Below are 16,770 nucleotides of genomic sequence, written 5' to 3' on the forward strand. Positions count from 1 at the left end.
GGAAAATAGGCAAGCTCGGCCCTTATGGGCTCAGCTTATAAGGGCCTAAGCCCTTAAGCTTGGTTTCCCATTTTCACCCCTTTTTTGAGGCCTGACCTTTATTTAAAGGGCTCAGGGTTAGGGTAATTAAAATATTCTAAAATTGAAAAAAAAAATAAAATAAAATCCTCATAATCTTTTAAAAGTTAAACAACACACATTTAAAAGTCTAGTAAGAAAATTCAAATCTTGGTTTAAAAAATAGTTCATTTTTTATAAATACACAAACATAATAATTATAGAAATATAAAAAATATCAAAAATTTTATATTGTACATTGATATTTATTAAATTAATTTTAGAATAAATTAAAACTAACAATAATGTAAAGCATGTAGGATTAGGGCTTCAGGCGAGCAGGTCCTTCTTGGCTTCAAATGCATGTTTCACTAAAGAAAAAATTAATAATAATAGAATAGGGCTTAAAGGGCCGCCTAAGCCCTAGCCCTTTTCTATAGGGCTTACCAGGGCCAGGCCCTCAAGCTCGATTACTTTAAAAAAATTAATTTTTAAAGCCTAAATCCTTTATTTAAATAGAGCTTTTAAGCCTGACCCTCCAAGCCCAGCCTTATTCTCAGATCTAGTAAAATCTTTAGGTTATACTAGTAAGGTTACCCTTACTAATCCTCCCTAAACTCCAAACATCAATGTAATTATCAGATTAGTCAATTTATTCAAATGGGATCCCAAGTTTTTAAAGTTTTCTCAAAACTAATAGCTTATCTTTGTAAGTATAAATCAGAGTTAAATTAGTATGCGGAAGCATAGGACCTTAAAAAGGGTCAAAACACTTGCATAAAAGTAGAAAATAGTCATTTAATAAAACATATAGGTATGCACTGCGGCTTGACACATTTGTGCCATGGCTTGTGTGTCTCCATGCCATACATCATGGCTCAAGCACCATGTGCGGTGGTGCACTGCATGATTTTGATAGCCATGTTGCTGTCATTTAATGGCAACAGGGGCTAACTTCCTACACACCCCATTTCTTCGTCTAACATTCGATTGAGACGATCTATGTGTCTATAGAGAGCTTTCTCCTGGCTCTTGCTAATGGTTTTGGTTTCACACTCAAATTATTTCTCAATCAAAAGTTAAACACTCATTTTAAAATTCATTTCTTTTCATAACTTACACATAACTTAAGTGCTCAAAACTCCTACCAAAAGCCAAAAGCTGCAAACACCACCCAAACTATAGTCAATGAACCAAAACAGACCTGTGCAATACACCATAAATCATAATTAACAAATACATCATATTTTCAATATTCAACTCCTTAACCTCAAAAATAAAAGGTAGAGTTGTAACATCCAAAAACTTTAAATCTAGAAAAATTGACTAATTAAGGGATAAATTAGTTAAAAAGATGATTAATTAATTTAATTATGTTTTTAGGTTGCTAATTGACTTTTTAGGTCATATTTGGCTCTAAATTGAGTTAGGATGGAAGTCGGATTAAGTCAGGTGGTATTGAGGGGAGTAAAATTGACATTTTACTCACTGCATCGTGAGTCATGGCTTGTATGGCGTGCACTATGGCGCACGGCATAGTAGGCAACTTAAATCTTCAAAAATCATCAGAAAATGATAATTTTTGTGGTGAAAATCTAAAACACAAAGGGGAAAGCTTTAGGCACTACTAAAGCATCATTTTAGGAGGATTTTGAAGATAAATTAAGCCTTTAAACTCTTAAGTAAGTTTCTTACTCTTCTTCTCTACCTTTTCATCTCATTTTTCATGGGATTTAAAAGTAGGAGAATTTGTTCTGAATAGGTTAAGCTATGAGTCTATGTTTTGATAGTTTTTATTAACTCTAAAGGTTTGATTTAGGTTTATTAATATTAGATATGTGATAATATGAAGCTACTTTGTTGTTGGGTGAAAGTTGGATCAAGCCCTAACTTGATCATGGGGTTTTAAAGTGTGATAAGTTGAGATATTAAGTGTTATGATATGATAGAGTTAGAAGAAGGCTTGAAGGGATTGTGTGAATAAATTATAATCTTAACAAGCCTCTTTCTTAAGAATATGAGTGAGAAGTAGGAGAATTAGAATGTTATTGGTAGCTAATAGTGCTTGTGTTAATTGAAAATTAACGTATAGTACTTGTTGATATAGATTGTGGTGTGGGAAGATTTTCCTTGACACAAGAAGAGATTTATACCATCGGTAACCCTTTTAGTAACAAAAGGGTTGAGATAACTAGATAATTTGCATTATTTATTACCTTGTATAAGTTTTTCTCAAGTTATTCTTGTATGATTTATCATGTATATATGTATGAATTTTATAAAAGTTAACTATTTTAGAAAATGAGTGGAGTATTGATTTGTAAAATGTCAAGTTTTTGAAGTAAGTAGTAATATTCATTATATTGGTTTAGAAAGTGTTTTATACATGGTCAAGTGAAAATATGTAGTGAAATGTGGCATATTAGAGGGTAGGAGGTTATCCTAGTGGAGTTAGTACAGATTAAGTCCATATGATACTACTGGCACCTTGGGACATCAGGTACAGCACTTACTCTCCTTAGTGCTCAAAAATGGGTGCGGTGTTGGAGACTTACTCTCCTTATTGTGACATTAGAGAATATGCTCCTTAGTATTTGTAGGATGTGGTGTTGGAGTAACAACACCCTAATTACTTTTAATAGGGGGAACCAGTAGTCCAGAAGTGGTTTAGAACACCTTGGCTGAGTAGTTTTACCATGGATGATGAGCTTGCAGACCATACATGTGGTTTGGTCTTGTGAAATAGCATACCGATTTGATCGAGAGTATTAGAGGACTGGATGGTTAGGAATCATGCATGTAACTCGTGGTGATTTTATATGGTGTGTTTATTTTACTTAATTTAAGGCTTGTTTATAACTTGGCATGTTAATCAATAATGGAGATTATCTTAGTTACTGAGATTTTTATCTCACCCCTGTGGTTATCATTTTATAGGTTCTACCACTGAGATTGAGCAAGGGAAGGAATCGAGCAAGGGCTAGAATACTTGCTACATTCTCATTGTAAGGCCGGATTTTATTTTGAGTCATGTACATAGACTTATATGTATGATATTATATGTTGCCAACTAGGAATGCATATCATTTTGATTGGTTGCACTTGTTTCATAATAAGTTATTTTGTATTTTAGCCTAATATTGTATATGATGTGAATATGTGGCAATTTTTATGGTAATGGGCTAAAATACTAATATAAGTACAAGGAATGTTTTATGTATGTGATGACAATGTATATGCAGTGTATTATGTGGCAATAGAGGCCAAATAGTATATATGGTGTTAATTTTGTATTTTGGCCATATTGGGTGAAATGGGCATTAAGTGGCCAAATATTGTATTTAGTATGTTTTTATGTGTTTGAATGCTTAATTAAGTATATTTTGGTCTATTGGACTTGGTTCAAGCCTCAAAATGGGTTAATGGTATAAGTTTTGAGTTTTAGGTACTTGGATGTTTAAAAACTGATTTTTGCATCTAAGTGTCTAAAATTCTCATATGATGTCAGATTGTAACAAAACTAGTACCATTAGTTAGCTTATTGAACAAGCTTCGCATGGGTGCTTGAATAACTCCAATCAGACATCGAATGCGAAAATGGTGCTCGTTTGAAGTTTGTCCAGAAAAGCTATCATGATAGCATTGTTGTCATGGACACGTGCACCGCGGCCTATTTTGTGCAAGCCCCAGTGCACGGTACAATGAGCAAACTTGCCTTTCTGTGCCACATGCCGTGGCATATGGACCAAAATACTCAAAAATGACATTTTTGGCCCTATTTTGAAGTATTTTGCTTCTTAAAACTTTTTCATGCTTCCAACCTTTATAAATCATTAAGTTTGAGCTCAAACTACGGGATCCCAAATATTTGACAATTATTTCTAAAAGATCATTAATTTTAACCCTTATATCTATAATATGAACTTAAGAGCAATCCTTGCTCTTAATTATGATTGTTTGTTATGATTATGTGGTGAATTTTGGTAAGGTCAAGGTAGACATTAGAGGAGCTCTAATCACGCATTCCAATAATAATCATCATTAGCCACATATTATATACAACCCTTACTTGAACTAATATTTTGGCTCTACTATACGTATCACAAACAATACATATACACCCTAAGGCCCAAAATATATAATATAGTTTAACAAAACACATAGTGCAAGTAAGTCACAATATGAATTATCCCTAGTTGGCAATATCATGCAAGAATATACACATTGATACTCAAAAAGAAAAAGAGGCCTACAAATAGGATAGTAATCTTATGCCTCATGCTGTCTCCCTTTGTCTTGTCCCCTTGAGCTAGTTCCTTTAATATTGAAGAGAAAGGGGTAAGCACAATCACTCAGTAACTAAGGTCCATCTAACTTATACTAATGCATGTTAATTGATTAACATGCAATGGCAAAGATATCATTCTCAAGTCATTTACCATGATCAAAATCACTATGAATATTTTTTTCATTCACCATGACATATACTCAAGAAATCATGACTTAGTAATAAAATTTTACATGGATATAGGACCAATCATATGCTTTTCATTATTAAGGTCATAATACATACAACCATGTGCCCTTTTATCACTATATGCATGATCATACCTCCCTTATATCCTCTTTATTCCTATGACACAAAACCGTAGGCTAAAACACACTGGGATCATCTAAGAGATAAGACTACCTAGCTATTCATATGCAAGAGGCCACCCAGCTAAGGTTACCTAACTTATTTGTGGGTTACAATTTCTCCTAACTCTCATACTTTAGGTTGTCATTCTCCTTATACTAACTTCCTTATTGAACAAGTAAAAAACTAGCTAGGTTTGAGTCTTTCATTAGTTATGTCAAACATTTGAGAGGTCAAAGGTTTTACCCCTCAAATACACACTCCCAAAGCTTTCACGAAGCTTGAATGGTGCTAAATGTGATCACTCTACAGTAAATCACAATATAATTCATCAATATCCTTTTGTATAATTTCTACTATCTAGTTCAATACTTCAACAAATCTTAAAATTCATTCTCTCCAGTTTCAAAGGTACCCATAGGGTTTATTAGCATCCTTTAACTCTCATTAACTTTATTGAACTCCCAATTAGATATAAATAAAGCCATATTGCTATAACTACCTCATTTATGATGGATTTTCGAGTATTTAATAACCCGCACCTACCAAAACTCACAACACCATAAATGCTAAATTTAAATACCTTAAACAATTCTTATTAACTCTATTTAAGTCAATTGGTTTAGACTCATAACCTCTATGAATCAAAAATCATCTTCCTCAACCAAACCTTAACTCCTAACACCAAGAAAATAGTGGAGAAAGAGAGATTTAAGCTTAGGAAACTTACCTATAGTATTTAGAAGCTTCAAAACACTCCCAAATACTTCAATCTCTCAAGCCCTAGCAGAGCTCATCGCGTCTCTTTCATGCATCTTTTGTTTTCTGTCTGTTTTCATGACTTATTTCTATAGACTCTGTACCATACATCATGGCATGTGTCCCCATATGCCATGGCATGTGGCATAGAGAAGGGTCTTCTTCTTCAAATGGCACCCTGCACTACGGCATCTTGTGCATATAATGTAGCATGTGGCACAAAGCCATTTCTCTTGTTTTTTGCACTTTTTCATGCCTTGGTAACTCGACTTCACTTCAGACTCAATTCTAAGGTTGAAACCACAACCCAAAACACCTATTAGCTCTTTATAACAACACAGCACATTAATTTACATAATTAATCTCATTTATTCATCTAATTAGGGGGTCAAATTCTCTAGGATGTTACATTTTTTGCTTTGAAATTTATAAGGGTTTAAAAGGGTAAATTGGTCAAAATAAGAGAATTATGAACTAATGATATTTTCAGATGACTAATAAGGTTTTTAGATCGTTGGAAAACCTTGGAAGAGTGCTAGGATGGAGTTCAAGCAAACTAGTGCACAGAAAGAGGTCCAAATAGTTTAGAGCCTCATTGCGCCATGTGCTGCAATAGATAGATAAAAATCTAAATATATCATATTCATCTTCACATTAAAAATAGAAGAGAAAGAAGAGAGAAAACATGAGAGGGTATAATGCCCTTACTGACATTACCATACGCTCTACTACAAAATTTCTAATTACTTCAAACATTTAAGTTAAAATTATTGAGAACATTGGGATCCCAATAAAATATTTTTAGAAACCTTTATATAATTTTACACAAGTATAAATCTTATTATACACAACGGAAACAATAAAGCATTATGCATCAAAGATCTAAAAAACATGTGTATCACTGAGAAATAAAGTAAAAATTGACACCTTGTACCACGACTTGTGTCACATGTGCCACGGCATGTGGCACAAAGGCCACAATCGCTTGCTTTATACCATACACCGCGGCATGGGAGTACATGTACCGCGGTGCACACACCTAAATTTGCTGTTAAATGACAGTTTCTGATATGAAATTTAGATGCATACCATTTTCACATACGAAGTCCAATTGAGATGGTTCAAGCACCCACATAAAGCTTGTTTTGAAATCTAACTAATGACATTGGTTTCATCCCAATCTGATATTTCTATCAAAAATTAGACACTAAAATATACTTTGACTATTTTTTATCAAATTTTTGTCACTTAAGTGTCTCAATTCGAAACCAATTGTCATTAGCCTCTTTTTAGGCCTTGACTAAGTCCAAAAGGACAAAACACACTTAATTGATCATACACATGCACAATATAATACACATACACAAATTTGGCTTGTAAATCTCCCATTTCTCCCTTTGGGCTAAATCCACATTTCATTTCTTTAATCTCATATTTGGCCAAAACACTGTAAATAATCTCTACCCATTTTATATTCACACATAATTACATCCATCCACTAGCCCTTCCAGTCATTTCATCATTCACACATATACAAGGGCTAGGGAGTTTAAAGTTACAAAACAAACCACAATCATATCTTATGCATATGTACAAATCCTATATCAACTTATACATATATAAGACTAATATCAACCAACTTCATTACATCATATCTTACAAAGATTTAGGCGAGAGATGTCAACTCAACCTATATCCTTTCCCTTTGACCCACTAGTATCAGAACCTGAGATAAAAATCTCAGTAACCAAATAAAGCTCATTAAATGTCTATTACCACAAATAACCATGCCAAAGTAACTGAAATCATCACATAACGCATATATATAACATATCATAACTAAATTATCACTTTCGCATATAAATCATGTTTTAAATATTTTTACACCTTAGCATGATCAACTAGCCACCAATCCTCCAAAGCTCCTCGATGTGAAACCATAGACTCTTTTGAATCAACCACTTGTTATCTTAAGCTCACTTTTGGTGGTAGAAATACCCGACCAAAGGTAATCTATCCTACTTATGGATTATGGTTTTCCTTTTCATACACTTATGATAGAGGTTTTGTTGACTCCTAACTGCACCCTAACGGGCACTAGGAAGTTGCCAGACTGCCTGAATGTCCCATAGTAACAATCCTATAATATAATATACCAGATTACCCATGACAACAGCCTGTAAAATGCTGCACCGGGTGCCCCATAGTGCCAGCCCGACTATATGAATTTTTACACTCATGTATCTCTACACACACACAATTCCACTTATCTTGGGTGAACTCCCACCCCCTATGATCATGCTCTTTCACAACTTTCACTACTTATACATCTTTCTACAATATATATACTTTCATATCATATATATGTATAGCTATCAAAATCAATAACTTTTCAAATTCATTTCATAATGTAAAAATTCATGCTAAAATCATTTCAATAACAATCATGCATAAAACTCATAAATTTATAATTTATCATTTGATATTCACTTTTACGTAGTTATAATAGTTAATAAATATGATAAACTATATGATTATCTCAACCTTTCTGTTCGATAGAAAGGGTTACCCGTATAACTTCAACCCTATTCAAACTCCTTTCTCATAATTCATGCATCACACACTATAATCTACACAAAATTGGCATTCAGAGTCAATTCCTCTATTGACTAAAAGTGCCAATTATTGCATTTAAACACTCAATCATTATGAAATCCACATTTCACACTTGATTATGCACATTACTACTGATCACCCCTCATTTCAAGTTTTAACATTTTCTAGCAATTTTCTTTCACTACTCTCTCTCTAGATTAGGCAGCCTCAAAACTTTATTATTTTGACTACAACCAGTCACAAAGCACTAGTTTAGTTCCAAAGAACCTTTTTATTACTATTGGATAAAAAATTAACTCCTTATAACTCCCGAATTCACTTTTTAATTGGTTAAAACTAAGAGAAAATAAGGTAGATTTGGATGTTAAGGTAGTACGTGACTTACCTGATAAGTAACGAGTCGAAGACATCGTCTTTGCTCTTGATTTAGCTTCCCCTAGCTTAGCCTTTTCTCTTCTCCACACCAAACCTCTCCTCCCATGTTTCTCTCTTCTATTTTTCAAGCGGAACATGTCCCTATTAATCTAATTTCTACTCCATGTACTGTGGCACATCTATCACCCGCCGCGGCGCGTGGCACAGTAAGGGAAATCCTCACTATGCTCACACTATTTGCTTTAGGACTCCGCTCTTCTACTCATATCTGTTCATATAACATCCCAATGAGTTAATATAACACTTCATCACTCAAAACCCTAATCCCACATTAAATCACTAATTCATCCCTAATCAATTATTAACACAGGATTAGAAATTTGGGATGTTACAGAGGGTGATAGAGGTAAAGCTTGGGGCTAATCTCCAATGTCATTTTAAGAGCTTTTGGAGCTTGATTATTATTGGGTGAGCTTTCTATCCCTCTCCTTCCTCTTATATGCAAAAATTTTAGGAGTTTAGGTATATTGAGGTTTGATTTCATGTTTCTTTAGGTTTCAACTGAACCCATTGCTTTAGTTAAGGTATTGGATAATTAAATCAAGCTTTATGGATTTTGCAGTGATCTAAAGTTTTTGGTCAGGGTTTAAATGAACCTTAAGTAGAATTTGAGCCAAAAGGAGCAATGTGGGCAATGATTTGAGTTTATTTAAGTGTTTAGGTACTAGATGGAATTAATGGAATGTTTTGAGAGTGTTTAGGGTGTTAAAGTAAAACTTTAGGTATAGTGAGTACCCAAAATTATTCTAGAAATGGGTTAATTAGAGTGAGAATTGATGTTAAATATATGTTTAATCTTGTAGATTAAATATTTATCAGGCATTGATATGCTAATGGACACTTCTGGAGCTAAGTTTTGACCATGGAAACCCTTTTGACAAAAGAGTTAAGGTAATCAAATTATCTAAACTCTCCATTTGTGTGTTTGGATGGTTGTGTGGCAATTACAAAAGCTACCATTGCTTTGGACTAGTATAGTATTAATATAAAAAATGATTATTTTTTAGAAATTTTATATGAAGTTGAATGAATAACTATGTTTTGCACAATTCTGGTTTTGAAAGTTTTATACTAAATCCTATGTTTATGTACATTTACTTGTAAAATTGTATGATTTATGGTAGAAATAATTACTCAAGTGTAAGTTATATGTTTATGACTATGTATGGAATTATTGAGCATATGTTTGGCATGATCATTGTGAGAGGATGGGAGTTCAACCTAGGCTTGTTGTTCGGGAACATTATTTGAAAATTCATATGGTACATTAGCACCATGGAGACTTAGTGCATAGTTCTATATTTATTTAAAAGTTTCAGTATTATTTAAGATAGATTGGGCATACAACACCCTAGTATTTATGGTAATAGAGAATCTGTGGTTCATAGTGAGTGAAGGTGCCTTTGGCCAGGGTTGCCTTCCACGAATGGTGAGCTTGAACTAAACCAATCACATAGATTTAGTTCTATCTAATTGTTAGCCCATGAATTCAATTGGAGAAAATAAGGAGAATATAAGATGATGTGTTGATCATGCATATCTCTATTGTATAGCCATGTGTGTGTATGTAACTTGATATATATGGAGTATATGTTTAAATGCCACTTTACATACTAACTATTCTCACATGAGTATTTTGTTTAGATTATTTGGTTGCTGAGTCCTTGACTTACCCCATGGTTTTATTTTACAAGTGAAGGCTCTAATAAGGGTAAAGGAAAGGAAGGGGTTATCGAGTCTTAAAGAGCTTCAATTTGTATAGCTCTTCTCTTTCCTTTTGGCAATGTAATGAATTTGTATTAATTATGCTAACTCAGGATTATGTGCTATTTTGTAATCATTTACATAAGAATTATTGTGTAAATGTGTGTATCTAGGACTAGAATAAGGTAATTGTGATAAAATTATTGTAAGAGATTAAGATACTAGTGCAAGTAATGTTTTTGTGTTGTTTAGGTGTTGGAATGACCAAAATGATATTGAATGTGAATTATTATTACCCTTCAAATTTTAGTGAATTTGGGGTTTTTTTGGCCAATTCATGTTTAGAGTATTATTTGTTAAATAAGGCTAGCACCTAAGAAGGGGTGAATTAGATGATACTAAATTTTTCTGGATTAAAAAGAAGAGTAGGAGTAGATAAAGAGAGATACAAGAAGGAAAAAATTTGACACTAAGGATTTATCCTGGTTCAGCCCAAATCTTAGCCTACATCCAGTCCTCAAGATCACCCTTGAGTTTTTCAACTATAATCACAAATTTAAGTAGGTGCTTGCAACCTCAATACAGCTGACAAGACTTGACTAGTCTTGTTTTAATCAACCAATCTAGCTATAACCAATATGTTGTTACAATTTAGTTGAAAAATCTCTTTTCAAGATTTTAACTTTGTTTCAAAGAAAAGTTCTCTCAAAAGTAAACTCTCTATTAAGAGTAGATTGAATAAAATGGAAGCTTAAAACTAAAGAGAGCTTTTTCACAAGGTTGATCAAGAAATGGTATATGAATGAATGCAAGACCTTTGATACATAAATTGAATATTTTCAAGAATGTTCAGACTTAGAATAGTTTACTTAATGATCAAATTTTTTGTTCTAGACTTAAATTGTGTCATATATATAGTTTTGCAATGTTCAAACCATTAAAACAGTGAATGTAGTCGTTGGTGACAATTCTTTCATGCAAATAGAAGTTTCACTTGTGAAATGAAGCTTAAGCAAGTTTCAGTCAAGCATATATGACAATTCAAGCATGAACACAAGGATGACTCACGCATGATTTGTAAGGTGAAAGATTCAAATCATTCTATGTGACAAATAAAGTATGGATCCCTCAGTCTCTCACGTATGAATTGGCTGGTAGAATGCCAAAGCCAATTTAGGTGATATGGAATAATATACATATCATGCATGAAATGGATGGTCACAAAACCCAAGCCAATCTGGATGATAAATTACACGTGGAACACTCTACTTCACACGTGAAATGAACAATGCAAAACATAAACCATTCTATGAGACATATCACATGTGGAATTAATATGCATTCAAGCATAGATTGCATGATAAAAAGACTTAGTTACAATGAATGATAGATCATGTGATTGCATAATACAAATCAGGCTTGAATTAGCTTTAGGCTCACTTAGGCTAGGAAGATGTTCAAGTGAAAAAGTGACAAATCAAGCGTGAAAATTTCCTTTCAGATATGAAACATCACTGCTCTAAATGAAATCTAACACAATGTGACAATTCAAGCGTGTGCACAAAATCTTTTCAATCATCAATTAGAGCACATAAGCTTCATCAAAGCATCTAACATATAAAGGGGACAAATCACACATGGACCATTTCTCATTCAGGCATGAGATGTCATGCAGTATGCCCAAAGTGATAAGTGATGCATGGATCCTTTTTGATTCAGGCGTGAAACGTCATATATGAAAAGTTCAACTTTTATGATCCAATTTAAGCATGACTTGTATCACTTTCAAGCATGAATTGATTAAGACAAGTCCTGTAATACACAACAAAGACTTATGAGTTTAAGATTATGCATTCACTTTAAAATTGATAACATGAGATTAAGCTTTCATAATTTTCACATTGAATCTAAGAGAAATAAATGACTAAACCTATAGATCTTCTTCTTCTCTTGATTCTTTAAGTTATTGGAGGTTTTGTTAATATATAGACCTTCGAAATCTGCACAAGTAACAAACACCTCTTCTCTTAATTTTGTAATCAACAAAACAAATGATTCAACATTCTCCCCTTTTTTATGATGACAAAACCTAAGATCAAAGTCTCAGTTTTATTTAATAAAATGCTTCCCCTTAATTAGGCATGGTTAAGAAAATGCAAGTGTAGAATCATGAACTTGAATTTAGAAACTGAAATAACACAATTGTGAACTGAATAATACATTTCACTAATAAACAATAAGATAAAAGCAGTGTTAGTACAACTATTGAAATACAAAATCTTACCACATTCCTCCTTTTACAAAAATATTCCTTACTATTGGCCTATAAAATTCTACTATAACTCCCTATAACTCCCCTTTAAGCCTATAATACTATTATTCTCTCCGCCTTTAGCATCATCAAAAGATGCAGGTCTTTTTAAAAAGAGTAACTCTAGAATATAGAAAGACTTTTAAGACTTCTTTATTAGACATAGAATATGGGTTGAAGAGTTGAGTATAACGAACCATAGCCCAAGTGGAGGAATTGTTAAGGTCTATTAGAGGAATTTGATCCATTGCTCCTCCTAAGCCATCAGTAGCTCTTTAGGATCCAAGTTGATCTACTAGATGTTCTTCAGACTAACCCTCAATAGTCAATTTCTCTTGATCTTATTGTAGAGGTTGGCCTTTAGTGTCTATTTAAGTACCTTAATCTTCAGGCTCCTTAATAATAGTATCTTCAACTAGAAAATGGTCTTAGCAAAGGAAAGGCTTAGTTTGTTTGTGTTTAGAAATGGTTTTCTTTTGTTGAAAGGCTTTGGTCACTGATTGGGCACAGGATAGGGCTAGAAAAGTTATAGGTATAGGAATAGAAGAGGGAGTGGCTGGCTCTCCAACATTTTTGGTGAGTTTACTAACTAGTTTGGTAACACTCATATCAGCAATATCTTCATAAAGTTCCTCAAATGTTAGAGTGTCAATGGATTTAGGTGATGGTGGAAGGTTTAGATCAAGAAGATCATCAAAAAGATGAATAGGCTTAGAAGTGCCTTGATGGCTCTAAGATTCAGTAGCGACTCAATTTGGTGAGGTGTTTCTTGGTGTTGAGTCTCAGTTTAATTGTCAATGGAAGATTCTTAGTCTTTGTGGAATAGAAGTTTATCATGTTCATATGAGGAAGGATCATAGGGTAAAGGCACTTTAAAGTGTGAGGGTGGTGTGACAAACTTTATTTTGGAAGTAGAGGAGGAAGAAACTTCCTATACAAAGCCTTCTTGAAATCTTGAAAGGCCAGCTTGATCTTCTCTCCTTATTTCTCTTTCTTGAGTAGTAGAAGGAAAAATAAGGAGAGAAGTGATTCCATCTAATTTTTTGTTTAGATAAAGCATTATGTCACCGAGCCCTTTAATATCATTTTTTAAGTGCACCATTACCTAACATAATTTGCCTTCAATCCTATTTAGAATTTCGTAAAGGAAGGCATTGGATATATCTCCTTGAGGTGCAAGAATTTATAGTAGTTGTTGTGTTGCAAAGGTTCCAGCAACTTCAACCTTCTTCTTTATCTTTCTCCTTTTCTTCGCTTCTGCCACATTAACAAGTTCATCCTTTTCTCTTGGGACAAAATCTTTTGCAACTAGTTTGAACTTCATTTTAAAGAGTATAGTATCCTTGAACTCTTCAAGCTCCATAGCAATTCATTCAATATGATTAACTTTGAATCTTTTAGGAATTGTAGAAATAATAGTTGAAAAGTGAACATTTTTGTCCCTCTTCTCCTTCTTCTTCTTGGTGTCCATCTTGGGAAACATACAAAATTTTGGTCAACATGTGGTAACACATATTGATTTTCTATTTCTTGATCAACCTTGTTAACATCTCAACTTCAAATTTACTACAAGTGTTAAAGGTTGTCTTCTTATTTACAAAGAACTTTCCTACCATATAAGCCAGCATCCAATGCTTGAAGGTGAAATTTGTGGGCCTAAATGAAAAACCAGGCTTTAGGACTCCTTCAGAACATCTTGTATAATTATGATGGTTTTATACTTCTCTTCCATAGAGTGAAATTTTAGAGCATTATTTTGAGTAGCTCGATCAAACTCTTATAGCTCAACTCCCTTAGCTTCTATACCCAAAATATGTGACAAGCTTTTACTAGTGAAGTACATAGGATATCCCCTCACTTAAGCCTTATATGTCTTCTTTGATTCATCCTAGCCAAAGCTTCCATAGAAAGCTTTAATCACTTTTGCGAAGTAGCTTATATTTAGCTCCAATAGTCCCTTATAGTCACTTAAGTATTCATCAATATCAAAGTTATAAGCTTTAATAAATGAATCATACTTAGTAAAATATCTAGCTACTACTACTCCAGAGGAGAAAAACTGATTTTATCTTGACATATGCTTTGAGCTTAATAGCTTTCCTTCTCTCAAGCTTGCCTCAAACAAGTTACTAGGAGGCACGTTGTCGCCATCCTTAGACAGTTCCCTTTTAACTTGGTCAGTTCATCTTCAAGTTGATGTGTTTATGGGATTTCTATCATAGGCTCCTTCCCAAGTCTTTGAGTTCTACTCTTCTTTCTTGGTTGAGTTAGTGATTTTCCAGCCTCTTAAATCATAGCCTTAGTAAATTTCCCCTTCGTTGTCATTTATATGCTTTACTTCTTTTAAGTCTTCTTTGTTCATGCCATTTCTAAAGATAGATTTAATAAGAAAAAGAAGCTAGGTTATGGATTAAAAGGAGTTTAGGAGGAATTTGAGGTGAGAAAAAGTGTTTAAAAGAGATAGGTAAAGAAATTTGAACACTATAACCGTTAGAGGAAGATCAGGGAGAAAGTTAAGAAAGAGAGACAGTAGTAATGGTCAAATTTTTAGACATTAGAAAGCATGTGAAATGAAGAATCTAACACACGGTGTGTGTGTGTATATAGTAATGAGCCATTCATGCGTGATAGAGGAACGATTCATGCGTGATTTGCCATTTCATGAGTTCATGTGGACGTTTCACGCTTGAGACTAATATGTTTCATGCTTGATTTATCTATATGATGAAGTTTCAGAAATTTGACATTTTTGGCTCAAGTTATTCATGCATGATCATAGATTATTTTCATGTGTGAAATGTCAAGGACAAAAGGAGAAAGCTTTCAGAAATGTATTTCATGCTTGGAAAACTCCAACCTTCACGCTTGATTTGTCATGACTCAAAGGGATACCTCACTGTAAGACTTTTCATGCTTGAAGACCAAGTGCTTTCTATAATATCCTCCTCCTTTTATCTCATTAAATACAAAATTCTCATTAATTAACAAAATGGGGTCCTTAGGATTATAAATCTAAGTCAAATCAAGTCTTGTAAAAAGGTAAAGTAGAGTTCAAAAATACGCGGAAGCAAGAGATTATCACATGAGTGGTTACATAGATGTAAAAATCTGGAACAAGAAAAATTTTGAAAATTTAAAAGGTGTGTGCTGCGGCTCGTTGAACATGTTTCGCACGTGTTCACCTATGTGACACGCGCCACAGCTCGTGACGCCATGCGTTGTGATACAAATGCACAAACTTTGATAGTAAATTATGCTGTCAATTTGATAGCTTTAGGGCCAATTTCCGACGCGCCCTAATTCTTCGTTTGACATCCAAATAATGTGAACTATGAGTCTACAGAAAGCTCTTTTCGGGCTCTAACTAATAGCATTGGTCTTAGGCTTAAATTATTTTTAAAACAAGAATTAGACACCCTTTTCAAAACTTATACCTTTACCTCAACTTTCACAAAATTCAAGTATCCTATCCCAAAATTAAGGACCAATGGCCACCGACACCAAATGACCACATTCAACTCAACAAAGTTAATTCGTGCAAAGCACCAAAACAAAAGAAATATGTCTAGATCAAATTTTCACTACTTGACCCCTTAACTCAAAATCATAGGAACAAGGAGCTTACCACAATTTTCATCAAGATTTCTCAAATCATCACAATATATACGCTACCCTCACTTGCATTAGTATTTTGGCCCTATCAACATAACACATAATAATCAACTCTCTCACTAGGGCCCAAAATACTAATTACAATTTACTTTTCTCTTAATGCAAGTAAGTAACAAAAAGGAAAATCTTAATTGGCAATCGAAATTGTCATACGCATGAATTACCCAATTTAAAGAGGCCTACTACAAAAGGATCGTGATCCTAAGCCTCGGGTTGTTTTTCTCTGTCTACACTTCTTGAGCTATTTCCTGAAATATTGAAGGTAATGAGGTGAGTACAACTACTTATTAACTAAGGTCTGACTAACTCATGCTAATGCGTAACAACTAGTTTAAATGTGAGTGGCCATCAATATTAATGCTCTAGACCATTTGAGATATTTGAAAACTTGATATCCACAGTTTAGCTCACATAATAGCAACTACTAGGAAAATATTACTTTTAGCACTTTTCATAGAGATAGAGTTGATCAAGCAATTTATTGACAAGCATAAAAGTAGAAAAATAATACTCAACTTAAAATGTCATCATTATGGACTCAATATAGACAACAAGTGTCTTTACTCACTATATGCATGAT

Source organism: Prosopis cineraria, unplaced genomic scaffold (assembly GCF_029017545.1).
Source record: "Prosopis cineraria cultivar Desert tree isolate PC_DT_omini unplaced genomic scaffold, ASM2901754v1 PC5, whole genome shotgun sequence".
Classification (NCBI taxonomy): Eukaryota; Viridiplantae; Streptophyta; class Magnoliopsida; order Fabales; family Fabaceae; genus Prosopis; species Prosopis cineraria.